We start from the raw sequence: 11,851 nt of genomic DNA on the forward strand, positions 1-11,851 counted from the left end.
TTATTAATGTCCTCTGCCTCATTACTACCCTGAGCCATCAGGTACAAAAGGTCTTGCATTAACACATGCAAGGGGCAAGAATTGAATGGCCTAAATCCTCTCAACTACCTCACCCACACCTAAAATTACTGAAGGAATAAAAAAGTGATCTTTGGCAAAGATTACTTAAAATTATTTAACAATTTTAGGAGTGCCTTAAGTCTAGGAGGTGCCATGTACATATAATGTCCTGCATAATTTACAGTATTGCACACATTCCATGTCAAAAGCATTAAATCAAACACAACCTATGGTAATATTTACCAGTCTTGTCCATTTGTCTTGTCCAAATGGACATACTTACACAAAAAAAAAATGAAAAATACAATAATTCTGTACACAATGAAGTGAGCATTGCTGACCACTGCTTTCGAGTCAGTATGAAAGACAGCAAGAGAGTGAGAGAGAGAGAGAGAGAGAGAGAGAGAGAGAGATTGAGGCAGAGAGAGGGAGAGAAGGAGACAGGCAAAAACATCTGTCTATTGAGGCTCCTGGAACAGATGGGCCTGTGGGGAGAGAATAATTCAGCCTCATGCTGCCGTTCTGGAAGGAACACGAAAAACAAGGACAAAAGAGAGGAGGGGGAGGAGAGCATAGAAAAAAGGAGAGTATGGGGTTTGTTTGGAGGGAGGCGTAAGGGAGGCCAACGGTTTCCAGCAGACCTTAGACAGAGAGGAGACGACAAGGCTCGAAAGGGAAGAAAGAGGGGTGAAACAGACAAGCCTATACAGCTGATCAAAGACAGTGACTGCTGGAGATTTGCAAACAGAACTAAAGAATGTGAGGAGGACTCGGAGGGGACCACAGCTGACGAATCACACACAGATAGTTTTAATAACATCAACATTTTGATTATGATAATGTTGAGCATATCGGCTATTGACCGTATTTCCAACAGAGCAGCAAGAATTGATAATGATCACAATTCAGAATCAGTATCAGAATGAGCTTTATTGCCATGCTTCCACATACATGGAATTTTTCTTGGTGACAGGAGCTTCCAGTGTACAACAATACAGCAACAAGACAGAGATAATAAAAATAAATAAATACAAAATAGAATACAAATAGAAAGCAAATATAAATATAAGTATAAATAGAAATACATAATAAAACAAAAAGATACGTACATTTATTATGTACAAATATAAATCTGTTATATACAGTGCAAGGGAATGTAATGCAGAAGAGGTTGGATATGTTAAATAATATAACTGACTAGGCTGTGTATTGCACATGATTATATGTTGTATAGTTTTTAACTGTTCATGAGATGAATAGTCTGAGGGAAAAATCTGTTCCTGTGCCTGACGGTTCTGGTGCTCAGTGCTCTGTAGCGCCGTCCTGAAGAGAACTATTCAAAAAGGTAATGGGCAGGGTGAGTGGGGTCCAGAGTGATTTTACCAGCACCTTTCCTCACTCTGGAAGTGTACAGTTCTTGAAGGGAGGGCAAGGGGCAACCAATAATCCTCTCAGCAGTCCGAACTGTCCTTTGTAGTCTTCTGATGTCAGATTTCAGCTGAACCAAACCAGACAGAGGACAGACTCAATGACTGCTGAGTAGAACTGTATCAGCAGCGCCAGTGACAGGTTGAACTTCCTTAACTAGCGAAGGAAGTATAACCTCTGCTGGGCCTTTCATTACAATTAAGAAATTATCAGCATCATTTTCAGGCTTTCAATGTACATTTTCATTTTTTTTATTCCAATTCAAAGATTCTGATAAAAATTTGCTTAGATTCTGATTCATTCCAATTTTATGTCCATTTTGCTTACATATGAAAGAAATTCTCCCTCAGCTAGCTAATGCTGTGTACAGGAACCTTCTAACTTTACATTATGAAAATATTCATAAAAATATTAAGAACATGTCCAAATTTGTCGCTTCCATCGCTATTTATTAAACATATATAATAATCAACACCGTCAACTGAAGTTAACTTTAAAATAAAACTAAAAGATTGATCTCTGGATTTTAATAATTAAAATTGGGATCATTCAAATTATGATTGCAATTAATAGGGGAAATCAATATTTTTGCAGCGTTAAAAATAACGAATAAAGAAACTGCACTAAAAAATATTTTGGTGCTCAGTTGTATTAACATGTTTTTTGAGGTGACTCAACTAACCACCTTCAAAAGCTTAAAATGTTAAGTTGTCAATGTTTCAAATTGTTTTTCAGTTGGGTTAACTTTTGTTGAATCAATTATATTCGGTGTCAAGAACTATCATGCGAACTTAGATACTAAGAAATGTAAATTCCTTTGAATCTACATGAAAACACATATTAGACAATATCAAATGTGTCCCAACAAGTTCAACAAAGTTGTCTAAACAGACAGGTTATTGTTTGCTGACTTTATTTACAGTCTGCTGTTGTTTTTGTCATGATTGTTAGTTATTGGTTGTGTGGTGATGTTAAGAGCTTATCTTTTTACTTGATTTTTGTTAATGGTCACAATTATTGAGGATTGTATGTCAAGTATTGAGGTCTATGTGCCTCCAAAACAAGACTTTTCTGTTTTTGATGTTCAAGACAGTGTCCTCTTTAGCAGTTAAAATTTCTAGAATTTCTTGACATATAAGTCAAGTTCATTAAACATTAATATCGATAGTGTGAACAGATCAAAGCTTATAAAACTTGGAAAACAAATCAAACCGAAATGAACTCTTTATAGCTTTCATTTTGTGTCAGAAAATGTTTTGGAAAACAGAATGCAGCTACCTAATTTCTGGTGCTACTTCACTAAATGGTAAGCACATAAAACAAAAAATGAAAAAAAAAAAAACATGCCAAAATGCATACCTAACTATTCATAGAAATCACTTGCAAAGTGAACTGATTTACATTTGGCCATTAGTTGATTTATCAGAACATAAAACATAAAAACTGTGTGTGCTGTAATGCATCCTGCATAACCCCGGCTGCCAGAATATTCACGTAATTAGAACAAATCATGTTCACACAACTTAAATTAAACAGTTTTTCAGTTAATTATTTAGTCCACTCTAATGGTATGTCAACATAAATGTTATTGTTAAGTTAACTCAAAATTACAAGGCAACGGGGTAACACATTTTTTTAAGTTGATTCAAAAAAATAGTTTTTACAGTGAGATCAATTCTAATTACAAAATATAGCAAAAAAATCACACCAATTATTTGCTTTTTGAACTATGTTTTGATCATTTTGATAACAAGAAAGGTCGTTTAATGATTTAATAAGTTGAATATTTCTTTATTTCAGAGTCTCTGCCAGACTGATCATGTATTTGTGTTATTTCTGATACTGTGAGGCTTGGCTGTAAAGCTACATTCAGCTTTTTTCAAAAGACACACAGAGCTCTTCTGTTGGGGTTCTGTGATGCATATTGATGGCCACCGATTGTCCTCATTGAAAATGCATTCAGTGATACCTGTAGTCCAGTAAAATGGGATGTTTGCAAACCCTCATTACAGCCCAGTCTAAATCAGCCTGTAATTGTGTGAGAATTGGATCAAAGTGTTGATACAGCTCTGTGTTTGTGCAGGAAAGTTTGAAATGAAACGTTTTGCAGCAACAAACGACTGGGTGTGTAAAACACAATTGGAGCTTTGCCCCACTGAAGACCAAGCAACTCTTATCCAGTCATTAATAATCCATATCTCACCTGCTGATCAATATTTCACAAGCTTGTTATTTGGATTCTAACTGCTCTGAACAGATCTATGAGTTGTACTGGACATAATTCTAATCACAGGGCAGGGCCTTCATAGTTATCCATCAATAGCTTTGGGGTAAACAAAGCTTTTGCCATTAGAGAACTTACTAAAGCAATAAGGTATGAGAGGCCATGCTATATTTTGAATATAGTCACAGCTGCAGCGCGTATTAGGCACAACACAAAGCAGACTACAATATGGCAAAGTCTCAAATAATTTTTTTTTAATAAACGTTCATGAAAATGTTTGTTTTTTTAAGTAAAATTATTATATGGCATCCTTACACTGAAAGACATAGTCCCTGACAAGCAAACAGAACATTGCTAATCATAAGAAAAATCAGCTATACAGTAGGTGCTGCCCAGTGATACTAATAGTAGCTTGGTAAAGAAGGCATTGTTGTGCTTTATCATGAATAGAGCATAGCTATTAAACAATCAGAACTATCTGTTTTATATTATGTAATATTATACTGTATTGTATTATATTGTACATTTTTATTGAATAATTACTTAATATTTCATATCCCTGTTGTGATTGTGAAGATTGTATGAACATGCTTCTCCCAAACTTTTTTTACAAACTCCTTTCGATACAGAACTATGCAATATTGCATTTAAGAAGAATTGGCTAGAAGTATACATTATTGAAATACTGGTTCTAAAATATTGAGAATATGAAAGTGTAATATGAACACTAATATTACTGTGCATCTTAGGTGCTATAATTGTCTCATTTTACATTTCTGGGTTTGGAGCGTGAAAGTAAACTATAGCAGGCTAAATGGCGCTACTGGTTTGGAAATGTAAATGACAATGGAAAATTTAATCCATAACAAATGTTATCGAAGCTTTGCTCTTTGTTTCAATAGCAAGAGTAAACATTCCATATTAAGTTTCCATAATTATGTTTCCTCAGAATCTGTATTTGAATATCCATCGCAGGAAGCATTAACTAGTTAGCTGGGTTTAAATTTTTTTTAAATAATATTTACATTAATGCTGGGGTACATAATGTACATTACATTTTAAATCTACCCAGCTAAATTAAAGTAGGAATACATATGTCATTGAACACTTTGAAAAGAATCAATCAAATGGTTGTAGGTTCAAATGGACGATTCATGAAAGTGTAACTAAATAGATTTTTGTATATAATTAATGTCCAGAGAGATTCATTTAAATTCAAGAGCATTCTTTACACTTTCCTAAGACATGCATGTGCAATGGCAGGTAAGCTCAAAATAAAAAAAAGCAACACACATTTAACCTCACAGCATAAGAAAAGAGAAAAAGAATAGATATTTTTTGATAAGAGCACATCTTTTGAGCAGATACCAGAAATTCTTCCATAATGAGCTACCATTAAAGCACTTAACACCAGTTGCTCCAGGGGTATTGACCCTGAAGTGAAATACTTCATTTTGAAAAGCATTTTGAATAAGGGATCACCTGCTAAGATAATGATGGTAAAGGAATATTCTAAAAGTTAAGCTCAAGTGACAGCATTTGTGGCATAATGATTACCACTAAACTAACTTTGATTCGTCTCTCCTTTTCTTAAAAAGTAAATACAAAAATCAAGGTTACTTACAATGGAAGTGAATGGGTCAAATTTTTGGAGGATTACAGACAAAAATATCAAGTTTATAATTTTATAAAAGCACTTACATTAATTCTTCTGTTAAAAAGACAGTGTGGCAGGGCGTAGGGCGGGGCTGGGTGGTGATCCTACACACCTGGTCCCGTATTAGGCTAATTAAGCCTCCGAGAGGGATAAAGGTCGACTGCAGAGGATCGTGCGGGAGAGAGAGATCGTTTACGGACATGTCCGTCATGTGTGTGTTTGTTTCAGTTTTATATTAAAAATATTATTTATATTATCAAGCCGGTTCTCGCCTCCTCCTTTCCATTGATCCCTTTACAGACAGTTTATTATTATTTTTGGATTTTGGACCTAATTGGTTTAATAACGTGAGAGACAGCTTCTTCATATTGCTCATGTTTCTTGTTGCTGTTCATTATAATTACTTTCGATTATCACTGGCATGGTGAATGGATGCATGGATGGATGGATCAGGTCAGAATAAACTGGTAAAGGAAAACCTCATTTATTGGTTAATAGAAGCAGGTAGACCTGCCTTGCAAAACTCTGGCAAAACTCGTTTCAGTGAGAAATTCGGGCCAAAAGTGTAAGCATAACAAAGGAAGGACGGAACAGTGTATGTCGGATAATTTCTAGAAATTATTTTTGCCACAAACACAAGTCATTTTCACGTTTGCAGTAGTTTATTTTACACTTATAGACCAATTCCACTGATTCTTCAAATCAAATTTGTTGTTCATTACACCATTTTCTTTTCTTGCATATCGCTGATTGAAGGTTTGTAATGGTTTTGGCCATGTTTAGGTGCAAACAGTGCCAAAAGTGTAAGCGTGAAAAAAGGAAGTCAGAAGAATACACACCAAATTTGCTTTGTGTTAAAACGCAATTACAGATTCACAACACATGGATAACACTTAAATCTTAAATCTTCACTTTAACTTTCACTTGCACATACTACTTTTTTGTGCATTCTTCATGCATATCGCTACCTACTGGGCAGGGAGGAGAATTTATAGAAAAAAAGGACTGCAATATTTATTTGTTTCTCACCTGCACCTATATCATGTCTCTTCTAAAGACATGGATTTAACCATTGGAGTTAAATATATTACTTTTATGCTGCCTTTATGTGCTTTTTGGAGCTTCAAAGTTTTGGTCACAATATACTTTGAAAAGTTTTGACCCACAGATTTTTTGATATTCTTCTAAAAATCTTTGTTTGTGTTCAGCAGAAATAGAAAGTCATACACATCTGGGATGGAATGAGGGTGAGCAGCCTGAATGATGAATAAACTTTCATTTTTGGGTGAACTATCACTTTTCGCGTTTGAATCGTTTAACGTTCTCAAAGTGGACTAAAACGTCATCCGTTGTGTGATGCTGCCATCTAGAGCTTTTGATGTGAATTGCAATCTTTTTGTGGAAAGGAGATTTTTGTATCAACCTCATCTCCAAGCCACAAGTTTTTTTTCAATTGTGTGACAAATTTCCATCAAACTGAATTGATTAACCTTTAAATAATGTATTCCTGGCAATATTTTTATGATTAGCATATTTATTGATTTCTACATCGAATACAGAAAAGAAAAACATAAATACACAGATTCAACATTTAATACCCACTACATTAATTTTGGGGATTTAACAAATCCCCAAAAAACATGGGTTGTGTCTCCATCTACTGATGGAGGTGGGTGTGCCTTTAGGACCAAGCCTATACAATCTAGAGGGGGTCCAATAGAATCTATATAAAAACTCGAATTGCATAAGGCGCACCCTTGCATCTAATTTTTCTAATCCTAATCCTTAAATTTTTTTTACATTTTAATCTTTCTCCCATAATCTCTTGAGAGAAGTTGAAGCTCCTTCCCCCAGACTCTGAATTACTAGGGAGTAATACACTGATGCCTCATGGTCTTTTCCAAAAGCAGTAATCACCTCTCCCAGTGTATCTACCGCTTTCAGGGAGGTGTGCTACTCCCAAAAACAATACAGAGCAGGTGACGCAGCTGTAAATACCTATAGAACTGAGATCTGGGAATCCCAAAATGTTGAACCAAATTTTCAAAAGATCTCAACTCTCCACTCTCATGCAGGTCACTCATGTAGTAACCCCCCTCCCGATCCACTCTGACCAGCAGAAAGAGGACTTATTAGTACATCATTTCACTAGTACATAAGATTCAGCCATATGCTTGTGGCAACATTGAAATTAATGTCTGCATTAAAAACCCTGGACACTTTGTCCATACCGAGTGCAAATGCGAGATAACGGGTGTAACTTAACTTCTCCGGTTAGTTTGATAGAAAGGCTTTGCAATGGCAAAATAGGGGCAAGAACTTCCTGTTCAAGAAGGGAGGGGGTCCCTCAGGTGGACGTGACCAATGAGCCAAATGTCTGAGACTGTTTTACACAATAATAAAACAAAATCTTGGGTAGGCCTAGTAGCCCACCTTTGTCTATCGGCCTATGTAATTTAGTAGAATGTAATCTGGGACACTTACCATTCCAAATGAAGGACTTCGTTATGCTATTAAATTGCTTGAAATAAGAGAGGGGGAAATCTACAGGGAAAGATTGAGGTAGGTACTTACGTTTTGGAATACAATTCATTTTAATATTAACCTTCCAAATCATAGATACGATTAATGAAGCCCACATAGCCCACAAAATTAATTCTAAATGAATCAGTCAGATTTGCTGGGAATAAAATTTGCAAATACTTAATGCCCTGTTTGTGCCACTGGAAGCTGCCCGGCTGGAAATCCATTACTAGGCAGTATGCTGTCAGAGCCAAAGCTCCAGATTTAGACCAATTGACTCTGTATCCCAAGAACTTAGAAAAGGAATTAATAATTCTGTGGAGGCAAGGCATAGATCTGGTAGGGTCAGAGATGAATAATAAAATATCATCAGCATAAAGCAAAAGCTTATGCACCACACCTCTCACCCCTGAAAAATCATCTCCCCTTCTTTTCGCGGCTGCTAATGGTTCCAGAGCAAGACAGAACAATAATGGGGAAAGAGGGTAACCCTGCCGGGTGCCCCAATCCAGAGTAAAATAATCTGAAATTAATCAATTTGTTTGTACCGCCGCTGCCAGGTGTCTATAAAGTAACTTAATCAATCCAATAAAAGTATTCAGAATCCATATATTTCCAAAATCTTAAAAAGATAATCCCATTCTATAATATCAAATGCCTTTTGTCAAGTGAGATGGCAGCGACCGGAGTCTGATCATTTGCCACTGACCACATGATATTGATAAAACGCCTAATGTTATCAGAGGAGTTGCAGCCCGAATAAACCCCACCTGATCTATATGAAAAAGAGATGTCATAACTTAATCGGTTAGCAAGTATTTTTGACAATATTTTTACCTCTTGTGGGATCAGGGAAATTGGACGGTAACTCTTACACTCGCTTGGATCTTTGTCCTTTTTAAGAATCAGACTGATCCAGGCTTGTGTTGTGGTTGGCGGAAGCTTTCCATTTTTTTATGTTTCCAAATTAACTGCTAGCAAAAGTGGAGCCAGTTCTGTAGCATAACAACTAAACAATTTAGCGGCAAAACCATCTGGCCCCGGAGCCTTGCCTGTAGTCAAGACCTTTATTACCTCACCAAGCTCCTCCAAGGTTATCTCAGAATCAAGACAATTATTTTACTTATTCATTAGTTTAAGTATTATTAATGGTTCCACACATTTTCTAATGTCTTCGTCAGTAGACTACAGAGATCAAGTTTTTTGATGAATGAGGCAAACCCCTAAGAACCGCCTTAAGTGCTTCCTAAGCCACACCCACATAGGATAATGAGGTCCAGTTGGTCTCCATATTGACATTGATGCCTTTAGCATTTGTTGGAATACAAAATTCAGAATTTTGCAAAAGGGATACATTAAAGTGGCAACACCTCTTAAGTCATCAGGGCTTGTTCTGAGACTAAAATGCTTCAAATTGAGCAATCAACAATAGATTAAATGAGGGACTTAGATAAAAAAATAAAATAATCTATTCTAGAATAAATCTTATGGACTGATGAAAATAAATGTATAGTCCCTACCAGATGGGTTCAAAAGTCTCCAAATATCTGTAAGACCAAGATTTTTACACAACCTGTGCAGTGTCAGTGTTGCTCTAGTGGGCTTTCACACTTTTGCTTCACTATGATCAAGGACTGAATCCATCAAAGATTAAAGTCTCCCCCCAATATTATATCATGAGGGGTGCCAGCGGCTTGCAACATCCCTTTATGATCTATAAAAAAAGCCCTGATCATCAGCGTTAGGTGCGTAAATATTAGCAAAAAACAACCTTTGCCCCAGAATTTCTGCTAAAACAATAATGACTCTTCCTAATTGATTTTTAATCTGTTTAAATTGTAGATGTTTACATATCAATGTAATGAACCCCTGCTCTTACTTGAGCCAGCACTAAAGAAAAATGCCCACCCCATATCTTCCCAAAATTTTCAGCTTCCTGCAGGGAAAGATGCATTTCTTGAAGAAACACTATGTCATATTTCTTACGTTTAAAAAAGAAACAACCTTCCTTCTTTTTATGGGGTGCCCCATCAAACAGTCCATGTATGCCTACGAGAACCCCTGCAACAACATGGTCATCGGATTGCTAGTGTTTCTATAAAAAGTTTGTGAGACAGAATTACACAACAGATAATAATCTATAAAAAATATTTATAAACTCCAGCCAATATGAGGCAAAAGCACAAAGAACGTGTAGATCCATCCACATAACTGTCCCAAAGGTGTGTTCCTCCACAAAACAAACTCCAGCCACTAGGCAGAACCAGCATAAAAAAATAAATAAAATAAAATAAATTTAAAAAAGGCCATTCAGTTTCCTTGGACATTCAAATGAATGTTCAGTGAGCCAGCCATTTAGCTGTTACATGAGTGATGGAACAGATGCCCTAATCACTCTAATGATTTGCAAGAAATATTCCACAAAACAAACTCCAGCCAATGGGAGGCATAAGCAAAAAGAATGTGCAGATTCAACTCCAGCCAATAGGCAGAACCAACACAAAAATAAACAAAGATGGTGCTCAGTTTCCTCGAACAGTCAAGTGAATTTTCAGTGAGTCCACTCGGCTGCATCACACAATGACTTACTCTGTCTATTGACTTTATCAAGGACATCGCTTGCTGTGGGCATGTAAATGTTTTAAAGCCGTCCTTAGCATTTGTTCTCAATTTGGCCAGGAATATCAGTGCAAATGTGACCTTCCATTGATGTAAGAATTTCTTGCATTCCTTGAATCGATCACGTTTCTCTCTCGTCGAATTTGCCATGTCTGGGAACATGAAAATGCTGTGGTTCTTCCAAGAAAGCCTTCTTTAACTCCTCACCATGCGAAACACAAGATCTTTATCGGATGATCTCAGAAATTTGGCCAGAATTGTTTGGGACCCGTCTCCCTCAGAAGATCTCTGAGCCAGAACCCTGTGAGCTTGCACGACTTCCATCTTATGGCCTGTTATGTCGAGCAGACTTGGGAAGAGCCCATCAAGAAATTTCATCATATCTTCGCCTTCATCGTTCTCAGGAATTCCAATGTGTTGTTTTGCCGGTTACGTTTCTCTAAGTCTTCAAACTTTTCCCAAAAGTCCACCTTGGTCGCTAGCAGATTAGTTAATTCCCTCTCCGATGACTTCAGATAATCAATCCGTTCCTCGACATCCAACACTCTTGTAACAAACTCAATCTTGTAACAAAATTTAATCTTCATGGCAGTGATCGATCAACGTATTACAGCAAGATCCTCCAAGTCAGCAACAACCTTCATCAGCATCGCCATCATGTTCAACAGTTGACGCTGAATCTCTTTCACCTCACTTGCCAAATTGAGTCCCTGGCTTGCGGCCTGTTGCTCAGCTTGAGCACGTAAATATCTTTTAATGTCTCCAGAGCCTGAGGATTTTGAATTCTTTTACATGTTGTCTTCAAAGCACAGGTCTGGAACATGGTGTATCGAATCTCACCGGTTTATGACACAAAAAGTATTAAAAACTAGCAAAGTGCGCAGAGCTCGCCGTTCACACGTCCAAGCCTTGCATGGCAACAGACGACTCCTATTCCTGGGAATAATAAGATTAGTGTTCTTAAAAAAAATACAAATATAATAAAATAAAGGTACATAATGTTCTATAAATGGAATATTTTCCCCAATAACTGGGAGACTTTTGAAAAATGTTGTCCTAATTTTATTTCTTAAAAGTATGAAATTACAAGGTGGAAATATTATTTCAGATTCCTCAGAAACCTTTATGGTTGGAATGTGAAAATATTATTGCCTTAGTTCTGTTTATCCAATTAAGGATATTGTTTCTAAACCTGGTTTCTATCTCTCTGTATCAAGTTAACTATTTGTTTGTTTGTAAAAATGACCAATCAAAATGTTGAAAATTGCTTCAGCAATACGTTCAACTATTATTATGAATATTAAACCTTTCTGTGGCTGCATGGATATAATTTTAAAAAA

Source organism: Xyrauchen texanus, chromosome 24 (assembly GCF_025860055.1).
Source record: "Xyrauchen texanus isolate HMW12.3.18 chromosome 24, RBS_HiC_50CHRs, whole genome shotgun sequence".
Classification (NCBI taxonomy): domain Eukaryota; kingdom Metazoa; phylum Chordata; class Actinopteri; order Cypriniformes; family Catostomidae; genus Xyrauchen; species Xyrauchen texanus.